At 42.7% G+C, this 12,865-nt stretch overlaps 2 non-coding genes across 2 annotated transcripts; both read right to left on the bottom strand.

The window, feature by feature from the left end:
- Window positions 1-10,174: 10,174 nt before the first annotated feature.
- Window positions 10,175-10,249, bottom strand: Trnar-ucu. The gene has a single exon. It is a non-coding gene; the product is annotated as a tRNA-Arg (tRNA).
- A 798-nt stretch (window positions 10,250-11,047) lies between these two features.
- Window positions 11,048-11,122, bottom strand: Trnat-ugu. Its single transcript has one exon. It is a non-coding gene; the product is annotated as a tRNA-Thr (tRNA).
- Between the last annotated feature and the right edge of the window lie 1,743 nt (window positions 11,123-12,865).

Consider the following 12,865-nt stretch of genomic DNA (forward strand, 5'->3'; position numbering starts at 1 on the left):
ATACAGAGTCCACTTTCAGTCAGGTTGACAATAAAGTTAGATTTTTTCTGCTATATCTCTCCTTCCAAAGGTTACTTGTTCATTATTTATTTTGTTGTTCAAATAGGAAAACTCATCTACTACTTTCAATTTCTCATTTCCTGATCTAATTCCCTCTGTATCATCTGATTTAATTCGACTGCATGCCATTATCCTTGTTTTGCTTCTGTTGATGTCCATCTTATAACTTGTTTTCAAGACACTGTCCATTCTGTTCATCTGTTCTTCCAAGTCTTTTGCCATCTCTGAAAGTATTGCAATGTCATCGATAAATCCCTAAGTTTTTATTTCTTCTACCCGAACTTTAATTCATTCTCTAAATTTTTCTTTGATTTCCTTCGTCTGCTTGCTCAGTGTACATACTGAATAGCGTTGGGGATGGATCTCATAACATAACAGCTTTGTTTTAAGCCAAGATGGGAATAACAGTTTTAATAAAGAAATAAGCTGAAGCAATGAATTAAAATTTGTGCTACCAGCAGGACCTGAATCCAAGTTTTCTGCTTATTAGTCAGATGTGGTAACCACTACACCACCACAGCATTACACCTACCCCACCCGTACGGCTAACCTAGGCCACGCACTCCCTGCCACAAATCCCAGCTGTGCAGGCAGGTTGAATTCATTGTTTCAGCTTCTATCATTATTGAAGATAAAGTTGATACTCATGTCATCAGGAAAATGTAATTCTGTCAGATCAAAAGTTTTGATAAAATCAGTAACTTTGAGTGTTAAATTTATGAACTGAAATTGCCTCGTTTGATTTAGAAGAGAATTCACACATTGTTAAGGGGATTATAAAAGATTCCATAAATATTGCTGAACCACCCTTTCACCTTCTGCTTCGCCCACGTATGCCTTCAACACAGCTCTCTGAGTCCAGTTCTTCCTCCCTCCGTCTGTCCACCTCCACCTCAACCTTCACCTCGTCCTCCCCACTCTATGTCTCTTCATCTCCTCCACCCCCTCTCTTTGTCCCTTTCTTTTTCCATCTCAACCTATGCCTCTTCCTTTTCCACCTGCCCAATACTCCTCTACACCTTCCACCTGCCTCATGCATCTCTCTCTCTTCTCTCTGTCCATTTTGTCCTCCCCATCACTCTCCATCTCAGCCTGTCCCCATCCCTGCTCATTGGCTTGTGTAGCCCCTGCAGTATAGTTCAACAAGACAGGCCTGTCATGGGCAGCCTGCATGTTTGGGAGCAGTAAACCGTTTATTGCTCATGACATGTAGCCTGCCCTGCAAGGTAGGTTGATTTCACAGGCCGATACTATTCCAACATAACATGTTGTGCATGGCATCCTATATGCCAGGGGCTGAAAAAAAGGTTTTGCCTTTATCTCCACTTCTATTGACACCAGGAGGTTGCAAACTCAACAGTGCCGATGTTGACAAGGTCTGCTGTTTCTCTGCTGTACTTGGTTGAAATCGACCCGGTGTTTTTGGAGGAGATGCCAGACTTACACACATACATACGCTCTGCTTTATATACAAGGTACACAAAACAATGTCACCAAACATTTAGGGCATGTGGCATCAGCTGGAAGTCCATCTAATGTATGACATGATTTATTCAACTGATATAAATGAAATGTAAAAACAAAATAAGAAAGTAATATCTGTAATATTATAAGTCATTTTGTCGAGTCTGATAATATTTTGTGACAAATACTACAAATATTTTCCGTTAATATCAGAGAAAGAATACTATATTTCAATATTTTATGGAACTTCAAGCATGATATATATACACAAGAGCCATGTTGATCGCCCCTATTTGTTTTTCGCCTGGCCGCTCTCTCTCTCTCTCTCTCTCTCTGTCTCTCTCTCTCTCTCTCCTGTGGATCCATGTATGTAGGACTCGCTGTCTATATTTTAAATGGGGCTCTGAGCACTATGGGACTTAACTTCTGAGGTCATCAGTCACCTAGAACTTAGAACTAATTAAACCTAAGGACATCACACACATCCATGCCCGAGGCAGGATTCGAACCTGCGACCGGAGCGGTCGCTCAGCTCCAGACTGTAGCGCCTAGAACCGCACAGCCACTCCGTCTATATTTTAAGATTACAATATATTGTTAATTGAAAGTATCTTATGTTTCCTTTCAAAAATACCTCTCCCTGCACATGAAATTTATTTAAAGATAATAATAATACTTCTGTCGATTTCCCATCTGGATTCGACTGTTTCGGTAGCGCTGAGTCCGCCATTACGTACAATAAAAAATATTTCAGTGTTTGCGAGCTTCACTCGCAAAGGAAAATAGTTCAAATTGTTTTTATGAATTTTTACAGTCAGTTTTCAATATTAAAGTTCGTTAATATTTTTGGTTACGAAACGTATTCAGACATTTAACACCGCAAGAGTTAGGTGAGGCTTTACCTCTGGTTTAAAATATTTTCAGTTGATTCAAAGGATTAAAAGTATACTCAGTTCTTAAAGAGATAAAGTTAAAGAAATTTTTTGCAATTATTTTAAAACACGCAGGTGTTTGTACCATTCTTTCTATCTGTGTAAAATTAATTTGCTGGGAAAAGAAATCAATTGATGCTCTATATTACTGCTGGGTTAGCTGCAGATTACGTTACATTGTCATTCATTGAAAGGGAACGTAACATTTCCATTACTAATAAATAACTATTTGCCTGCGTGTTGAGATTAAGTCACGCTACGTATACTTAAGACGCATTTACTCGCGCTCAAAATATACGGGGCGTTCCAAAAATAACATTCAGAATTTAAATTGCTACGTTACATTATCATCGCTGTAGTTTGCGACTGACGCCTGCGGGCGTATTTCAAACCGCACGTAGCAATCTGCACTGACTTACGCGGAATAACTAAGTTAATTCAACGCCACAACAATTACGCAGAAAGGAGGTAATGTACAGGTAGAAAGACTGCGTCAAAGAAAAGAATTTGAATGTAGGAACTAGGGCTTACAACTGCATGTTTTCGGCGTTACAGGAACGTAGTTGAAATCTGACACAAGGACGCTTTTCTTCCAAATGAAATGTAACTCACAGAAAATGTATGAGTTAAACAAAATGTTTGGACTGGCCAATCACCACGACGAGAACAAGAAAAACCTGTATTATCACGCACAAGCATAACTCATACCGTACTTAGCTGACGTACAATACAGCACTTCTTTAGAAATGAAAGCCGCGCGGGATTAGCCGAGCAGTCTTGGGCGCTGCAGTCACGGACTGTGCGGCTGGTCCCGGCGGAGGTTCGAGTCCTCCCTCGGACATGGGTGTGTGTGTTTGTCCTTTGGATAATTTAGGTTAAGTAGTGTGTAAGTTTAGGGACTGATGACCTTAGCAGTTAAGTCCCATAAGGTTTCACACACATTTGAACATTTTTAGAAATGAAAACAGTAACATGTCCATGTTTCATATTCCACTATGTCCTAAAAAGGTCAAAGTAAGTGAGAAATAAGTATCTTCTTGTGCACAGGCTTTCATTAACATAAGAAAGTAGTAGCAAATACTGAAACTGACCGCTCTGGCGTACTGCCATAAACATTCAGCTGCAATCCCTAATTCCTTCGTTTCGTGCTGCCTTTCTGCCCAAAACTTTTGTTCAAATTGCTTTTCCGCACGTTGTCTATAAGACAGACTGGTAGTGGTTCACATTCTGAAAAAGTAACAGATATTATTGAAGAGAACTGGAATTTTTTTTAAAAGTTTTTCCAGATACTGATATTTCATGTTGCAAAATTACTAAAAAGATTGAGTTTGCAATGTCTTTTCCCGGGATATATTACCCAGTTTGGAGTGTTTTTTCAATTAAGGGGAACATTTAACCAGTAGAAAGTGACAGACTTCCTGTGCCCATCGTTAAACATCCGCTAAACGTCAAAATTAATTCAGAACTTTGTTGTTGTGAATTTTATTAGGTAATTAAAATAAACAAACTGTTTCAAAAAAAGTGTTGTCTAGCGAAAAGTATAATTGAGCAAATAGAATTTAATTTTCTATAAATTGTTCAGACTTTTAATTTCAAAAATATGTCCTGGGTTGGGGCCGAAAAATGTAATATGATTTGGATTGAACGCCAAAAAATATGGGAAACCTATGTAAGGTAGTACACATAGTACAGATATAGATGTAGATTTAGAGAGGGAGCTGTCTGTGTCTAGATATTGATCTGGTACGCGTCTGCAGATGGTGCCCGTTGGTGTAACTGCGGCATACATGAATTCTCCTAAATAGCTCTCCGAGGCCCCCCTCCCCCGCACGAGAGGAAAGCGCCAGTGCGGCTGGCGTGGTGCCCCTGCCCCGCCAGTCTTCTGTCTGTGTCTGCGCTCGTAAGTCGGTCAGTGGGACAGGCGGCGCTGTTGCTGCCAGCCCAGGTGCGCGCGTACCCGCCGATCGGCAGTTGTCTGCGCCCCAGACCGCTGGACTGTGTTGTATGGTAGGAAGCCAACTTGACCAAGGCTGCGCCCCATACATACTGTAGCCACGCAGTCTGCGCCTGGAGGTGGCAAGCAACGCGAAACAGCCACCACGATTCAGCAATAAGTGTCCTAGCATCGTAGCGTCGCACCGATGAAGCATGAAGCGCTCCTTTCGGCCCTACCTCGGAGCTTCCGTGGCGCCGCGCTATGTCACATCGCTGGTGCTGCCTCCTCGCAGTCTTAAGCGGTGCGCGGTGGGAGAGGCAAAAACCTTTACTGACGGACCAGACCTAATTCTCAGCTGTGCTACGTTATAAAACCACCCTAAGTAAGGATCACCACAGGGCAAATAATTCGGAGGCCTGTAGCTGTCCAGTTACTTTCAGGGACGATTCCGAGAACCGATCATCGGACTGGAATAAGTTCAGTACATCACCTCCAGTTCCCGTCAGTTTCCACATAACAAAGCTACACCAGGAACAACACTGTACAATGGACGATGTCTGTCTTTTTGTTTCAACACGTTAACCATCAAAACTACGAGATGATTTTTCATGGGTTTTTCACAGGTAACCTGATGGTAGCTTGGGGTAACATAGAGGTTTTATTTAATCGAAATCGGATCACGAAAATATAAAAATATATAAATATATACTAATTTAAGGTTTTGGTAGTCCTCAGTGACACGATCTGCACAGCGAAGTACACCAAAGAACCAACAGATGGCCCTATTGCTTTTTTAACGTCGGTGACAGAAATATTTTCGGAAGTTCCATTAGTGATAGAATTAAGCGCCGCAATCTTATCTTTACGAATAAGAAGTAACATTGACTTTACGATGACGTGATAAAGACTAATGCCTCCGAATATTTTACGTGGAAACTCTTAAAGCTTTTTAAATAGACCTTAATTAACATTCTAAATCTTTGTTCTTTCTTTTTTCTTTATTGAGATTCGATTCCCGCCGAAGGGGCGGGCTGGGAGCAGATTAGTACGCCGCTCTTCAGCCTACAGAATTTGTTACAAAAAATGAATACAATAAATAATAAAAGCAGGCGATAAAATCGGTGACTTAAATGGTAAAATACTTATACCTCCCGAGGAGATCACGAATGTAAAATTAGAGAGATTAGAGCGCGCACGGAGGCTTTCAGACAGTCGTTCTTCCCGCGAACCATAAGCGACTGGAACAGGAAAGGGAGGTTATGACAGTGGCACGTAAAGTGCCCTCCGCCACACACCGTTGGGTGGCTTGCGGAGTATAAATGAAGATGTAGATGTAGAAAATGGTGGAAAATTGTGGAACTTAAAACATAAAACAAAGGGTTGATGTTGCTAGTAAAAAATGTTCAAATGTGTGTGAAATCTTATGGGACTTAACTGCTAAGGTCATTAGTCCTTAAGCTTACACACTACTTAACCTAAATCATCCTAACACACACACCCATGCCCGAGGGAGGACCCGAACCTCCGCCGGGACCAGCCGCACAGTCCATGACTGTAGCGCCTAGACCGCTCGACTAATTCCGCGCGGCTGACGTTGCTAGTAAAATACACAGGAAGCAGACAGGGAAAATAATAGACAGACAATTAAAAAACACAGCGACAGTCTGGTTTCTGTTCGCAAGAGAGATAAAAAAAATCACACCCAGCGACAGTATGATTTCTGTTCGCAACACTTCGGAAAAGTCGCACAACACTTAACACTCACTTAAAACACTGCACTAAAAAGTCGGCACAAACATGACACCACAGCCAAGGGTAGATGGGGGCACTGTACAATGGTCGTGTCTGTCTTTTTGTTTCAACACGGTAACTATCAAAACTACGAGATGATTTTTCAGGGGTTTTTCACAAGTAACCTGATGGTAGCGTGGGGATATCGGTTTTATTTAATCGAAAACGCATCACGAAAACAGAAAACTATATAAATATATAGTAATTTAAGGTTTTGGTAGTCTGCTCAATTTAGTAGTCCGAATGTTTACCTTAGCCGGGCCGTTGTGGCCAAGCGGTTCTAGGCGCTTCAGTCCACAACCGTGCTGCTGCTACGGTCGCAGGTTCGAATCCTGCCTCGGGCATGGATGTGTGTGATGTCCTTAGGTTAGCTAGGTTTAAGTAGTTCTAAGGCTTGTTTGTTTGCCATAGTGACACGATCATCACAGCGAAGCACAACAAAAAACCAACAGATGGCCCTGTTGGTTTTTTAACGTCGGTGACAGAAATATTTTCGGAAATTCCATTACTGATAGAATTAAGCGCCGCAATCTTATCTCTAAGAATAAGAAGTAACATTGACTTTACGATGACGTCATGAAGAGTAATGCCTCCGAATCTTCTACGTGGAAACTCTTAAAGCTTTTAAAATAGACCAAACTTTATTAACATTCTAAATCTTTATTCTTCACGTCTACATCTTTATTTCTCAACATAGTCACCCTGGCAACGAGTACATTTCTCCCAACGAGAGACCAGTTTGTCGACACCATCAGTATACAATGTTTGACTTTTTTAACGAAGCTACGGCCTCATATCCGCTTGCACCGCTTCATCACTATCAAACTGACGTCGTCGGAGGTGTTCTCTTAGATCTGGAGACAGATGAAAATTGGATGGGACCAGGTCTGGACTGTATGCAGGATGATCCATGACAGTGAACCAAAGGCGTCGCATTGTTGCAGATGTCGCAGCGCTCACGTGTCGCCTGTCATTTTTATACTGAACGAAAGGGTGTTCCACGTGTAGAGAAACTCTCAGGAACTCCATTACAGCACGCTGTTTCTTACACAGGAACATAGTTACGAGGGGCGTCTGAAAAGCCCGCGCAAAAATAAAAACTACTTGCGTGTTTGGGGTAAACCATTTTTATTTTTCGACATAGTCTCCTTTTAGACTTATACATTTTGTCCAACGCTGTTCTAATTTGTTGATCTCTTCCGAATAATAAGAATTGTCCAAGTCTGCGAAATAGCTATTAATTGCTGCAATCACCCAATCACCTCCTCATTTGAATAAAATCTTTCTCCCGCCAGCCATTTCATCAAATTGAGGAACAAATCGTAGTCCGAGGGAGAAAGTCTAGAGAATAGGGGGGATGTGAAACGAGTTGGAATCCTATTTTCATTAATTTTACAACCACAACTGCTGCTGCATTGTCGTGATGGAAGAGGACTTTTTTGCGGTCCAATCGCCGACGTTTTTCTTGCAGCTCGGTTTTCAAACGGACCAGTAACGATGAATAATATTCACCTGTAATAGTTTTACCCTTTTCCAGATAGCCGATGAGGATTATCCCTTGCGAATCCCAAAAGACAGTCGCCATAACCTTTCCGGCCGAAGGAATGGTCTTCGCCTTTTTTAGTGCAGATTCTCCCTTTTTAACCCATTGTTTAGATCGTTGTTTGGTCTCAGGAGTATAGTAATGTATCCATGTTTCATCCACTGTGACGAAACGACGCTTAAAGTCCTGCGGATTCTTCCTGAACAGCCGCAAACCATCATTGCAACACTTCACACGATTCCGTTTTTGATCAAGCGTGAGCAATCGCGGAACCCATCTTTCGGGTACCTTTCTCATGTCCAAATGTTTATGCGAAATATTCAAGATGCCCACAGCACTAGCAGTCTCACGCACCTTAATTCTTCTATCATTCATCACCATATCATGGATTTTATCAATGATTTCTGGAGTCGTAACCTCCACAGGGCGTCCAGAACGTTCAGCAGTACTTGTGCCCATATGGCCACTCTGAAAAATTTGAAACCACTTATAAACTGATCTAATTGAAGGTGCAGAGTCACCGTAATGTTTATCAAGCTTCTCTGTAGTCTCCTGAGCCGTTTTGCCTTTCATAAAGTATCGATTAATCATAACAGGAAATTCTTCTTCGTCCATTTTTTGACAATCACTCGGCTTCCTTGATTCACACGAATGCCAAACTCAAAGAAATAGACCAATATGGCTGAAACTTGGTGTGAGTTCTTTCCAAAGATGCTGCTAACTAAACATGACCTCGATACGCGCCGGTGGTGCCATCTCTCGGACTTTGCATGGACTTTTCAAACGCCCCTCGTACGTTACACACGACCATGTTACACGCTACAATTCGGCGCCCTCTAGCGGCAGAGGGTTCCAACTTGCGGCAGCGAAGTGGGAAAGTCGAGCGTGTAATGCAATAGAGAACAGAATAAAAAATTTGGAGAGATTACTTTTCAGAAAAACAGGAAAGATCCTGAGCAGAATCGAGGTCGCACCCAGGAACGCACCTTCGATTGCATGGCAGGCTTTCCGTACCGGAAACGGAGTTGCCAGCTGGTGGTTGGTTGGTTGGTTGATTCAGGGGAGGGGACCAAACTATAGATGGGGGGGAGGGGGGGGGTTCCGCTCCTGAACTGATTCAAAGAGCCAGATCTTTCTAAACAGTGGATGATGGATGATTCAGTATAAATGAATGGTAGCTCATCTGATTTTAAAATTCATCTCTCGTGGCTGGAATGAGTGGAATGAAAATTCTACCCTAGGCTGCTGCAGCAGCGTCCCATCCCACATCCACAAGAAAACGTTCCCCAAGCCTCAAAAAATGCGTTATAGTCCATGTACAAATCTGGATTTGCATATCTTATTAATACATGAAGCTTTTCTCATCCATGAAAAGAGAAAATAAAGAAAGATCCTTTTTTTATTGGCTGTCAGGCAGTACCCATTCAGCTACCTCAATAGTAATACTGATTAGGACGACATAAAAGTAAGCACAACACAACACTCAGTCTACAAGTGGAAAAAAGGACTTCGACTCATCCAGCAATCGAACCTCAGCCCTTTCAGTTCACATTCCGTCGCGTTAACTGCGCAGCTACCGAGACAAACGAGGCGAAAGTGCTTCAGTACGATATATTAAGGTGGAAAACACTTCCAGCATCATGTTGCCACTCTTGATTTTCCGACCGGTGTGGCCGCTTCAGTCTGGAACCACGCAACCGCTACGGTCGCAAGTTCGAATCCTGCCTCAGGCATGGATGTGGGTGACGTCCATAGGTTAGTTAGGTTTAAGTAGTTCCAAGTTCTAGGGGACTGTTGACCCCAGATGTTAAGTCCCATAGTGCCCAGAGCCATTTGAACCATTTTGAACCACTCTTGATTTCAAAAGAATATCTCATATTTCAGAAGCTCAATAAACACTTACATTCTTTTGAGTGAGTTGTTACTTCTTATCCTACCAATTCACGCGGAATGTGTTGTCGGCGATTATAAAAGCTGCTCACAACACCTGAGGCTCCCCAACACTCTCACCGATCGGACCTTCTCACTAGCCACTGCCCCCCACCATTCTCAGGAATGAGATTGCAAGGTAACTCACTGCTCCTAATTATCTTTTCTTGTAGAGTTGGCACCAGTTCTTCTTGTCTAAGGGTTTGATTCTTGAAGCTGAAATTCTCACATTTTAGGTCATCATGGTTGAATTGATCTAAATAATTTTGAAGATTGTTGTTGCAGAACTTTTGTTTTTACGTTAGTATATTTTGCCACATTTTAGTACATCATACAGTCTTTTGGATTTCCACATTAACAAAGCCGAAATAACATTATATACGAAAGTAGTATCTGTTTCCGAAAGAACAGATACCATTGATGACTGTGCAGCTTCTCTAGAACGAAATGATAATTAAATCGATACCCTACCTGCAAACAGGCGTTGACATACATCATTGGGGACGTGTTGTAAATGTGTGCCCCGACCGGGACTCGAACCCGCGATCTCCTGCTTAGATGGCAGACGCTCTGTCCAATTGAGCCACCGATGGCACAGATAATAGTGCGCCTGCAGGTACTTATCCCTTGCACGCTCCCCGTGAGACCCACATTCCCAACATGTCCACGACCACTACATCGGTAGTGCTCCTAATAGATGTTTGCCCATCCCACTCATTACTCGTGGCAGATTAATCTACCCAGTCACGTACGAGTCGGGGCATAGCGTGTGTGTTCGCACAAGGAGGTCAATGGCCAGGTAGCCATATTTTAACTATATATGAAGATAGTATCTGTTCCCATAAGAATAGATACCACTGATGACCGTGCAGCTTCTCTTGAATGAAATGATAATTAAATCGACACCCTAACTGCAAATAGGCATTGATATACATAATTGGGAACGTGTTGAATATGTGTGGCCCATCTGGGACTCGAACCCAGGATCTCCTGCTTACATGGCATACGTTCTATCCATCTGAGCCACCGAGGCCTCAGAGGATAGTGCGACTACAGGGACCATCTTGCGCATGCTTCCCGCGTGACCCACATTCTCACCTTGTATGTCCACACACTACATTCGTAGTGTCCCACCCCAACTCACTCATTACTTGGGGGAAGTATTCTTACTAAGTCCCGTAAGAGTTCGGGTAATATGTGGGCATCCGCACAGAAGAAGAAGGTCATGGCCGGTGTTGCCAGAACTATATACTTACATGGATATGGTGTCTGTTCTTTCGGACATGTCACCATTGATGACCTGCAGCCGTCTAGAATGAAATTAGAATTATATTAATACCTTCAGCTGCTAACGGGCGTTGATATATATCAACGGGTAGAGGTGAAAATGTGTGCCCCGACCGGGACTCGAACCCGGGATCTCCTGCTTACATGGCAGACGCTCTATCCATCTGAGCCACCGAGGGCACAAACAATAGTCCGCCTGCAGGGACTTATCCTTTGCACTCTCCCCGTGCTTGCCCATTCCACTCATTACGAGTTAAAATACGGCTACCCGGCCATTGACCTCCTTGTGCGAACACTCACGCTATGCACAACTCGTGTGGGACTTTGTAGATTAATCTGCCACGAGTAATGAGTGGGATGGGCAAACATCTATTAGGAGCACTACCGATGTAGTGGTGTGGACATGTTGGGAATGTGGGTCTCACGGGGAGCGTGCAAGGGATAAGTACCTGCAGGCGCACTATCCTCTGTGCCATCGGTGGCTGAGATGGATACAGTGTCTGCCATGTAAGCAGGAGATCCTGGGTTCGAGTCCCGGTCGGGGCACACATTGACAACATGTCCCCAATGATGTATATTAACCCCAGTTGCAGCTAGGGTGTCGCTTTAATTATCATTACGAAATTACATTGTTCGCCCAAAATACAAAAATACGTCCGATCACATCAAAGGCATGCTTACTACACACTCTGCGGTAACAACAATATTCCAAAGGGTATACAATTTTTCTTGACAAATGAATTTCTATTAGTTTCGATTATTATCTCATAAATGAATCCAGACATAAACATGATAAACAGTACTAGATTGCGTAATTAATGATAGAAATTTTAAGTGTGCCAAATAATTCCGTAATTTCAAATGTTTCTAAAATAACAATTATAACTGTACATTCAGAACTAAGTTTTGTCGATTATAACGTCCAAAATAAAGGAATTCCTTTTCATAAATTTTAGCTTGAAAAATAACATATTGTGTGTAAAATTATAAGCGAGTTTTCAGAAAAGCAGTTGAGATAATACTGACTTGTCCAAAATTAGAAAAACTATACTGGTATCGACAACTACTGTTGAGGAAAATTAATACTAGAGGAGGATGTCCCGTTACACCTTCCAGGCCGCAATCAAATCGGCAACCGTCGACTTTGGCACATTTATAAGAGCTGAAATGTCGCTGCTGGATTTGTTACTCAGGTGATATACAATAACTAGTCCACGTTCTACGTCTCTGAGATCATCTCACCGACCCCTTCTGTTGTCGGTGCTATCCTACTGACAGCACAATACTTCTCGCGTCTTTTCATACTGACTTGCCCGCCACTCTTAACCTGTACTGGTCAATTCCGCAATATGGTGGGGTGTCCCGATAGTTTTGATAAGTCATTGTGCGTATGTAACACACACGGATACTCTTTTAACCTCTCAATGCTCGTACCGTATCTCGGCCACTGTATTTGAAGAACACGGGCGTATTCGAAGCGTTGCGAGTCTGTTGCTCGGAAGATACCACCGTGCAGTAACTGTTGTGCGGCCCTAGACTGGAAATTCCCCCGTAATTTCACGCAGTAGCTGCCCGGCCTTTTTGCAGTCTGCTCCGCGAGATTACCGAGCTACCAAAGCAATCAGTTGCTTCCGCAAGAAAACTCGGCGCTGCTGGTATTAGGACTCCGTTAAGTGAAGCGTCATTCAGTGACGTCCGCATGGCAGGCTCCGGAACCCTGTGTTTAATTTGGATCCTAATGGAAAACAGGCAATTGCTTCTTACGTTTCTCCCGTGTAATTTATTGGTTAATTGCCGCGCGAAGAAACGGAACTGGAAATAATTTGAAGATCCGTTGCCAGATAAGGTACGTAACACTGCTGTTTGTTTGCGCCAATGTCTTGATCTATGGAACAAAGGTGTTCTGCCCGATTACTTCCACAA

Source organism: Schistocerca piceifrons, chromosome 1 (assembly GCF_021461385.2).
Source record: "Schistocerca piceifrons isolate TAMUIC-IGC-003096 chromosome 1, iqSchPice1.1, whole genome shotgun sequence".
In the NCBI taxonomy this organism is placed as follows: Eukaryota; Metazoa; Arthropoda; class Insecta; order Orthoptera; family Acrididae; genus Schistocerca; species Schistocerca piceifrons.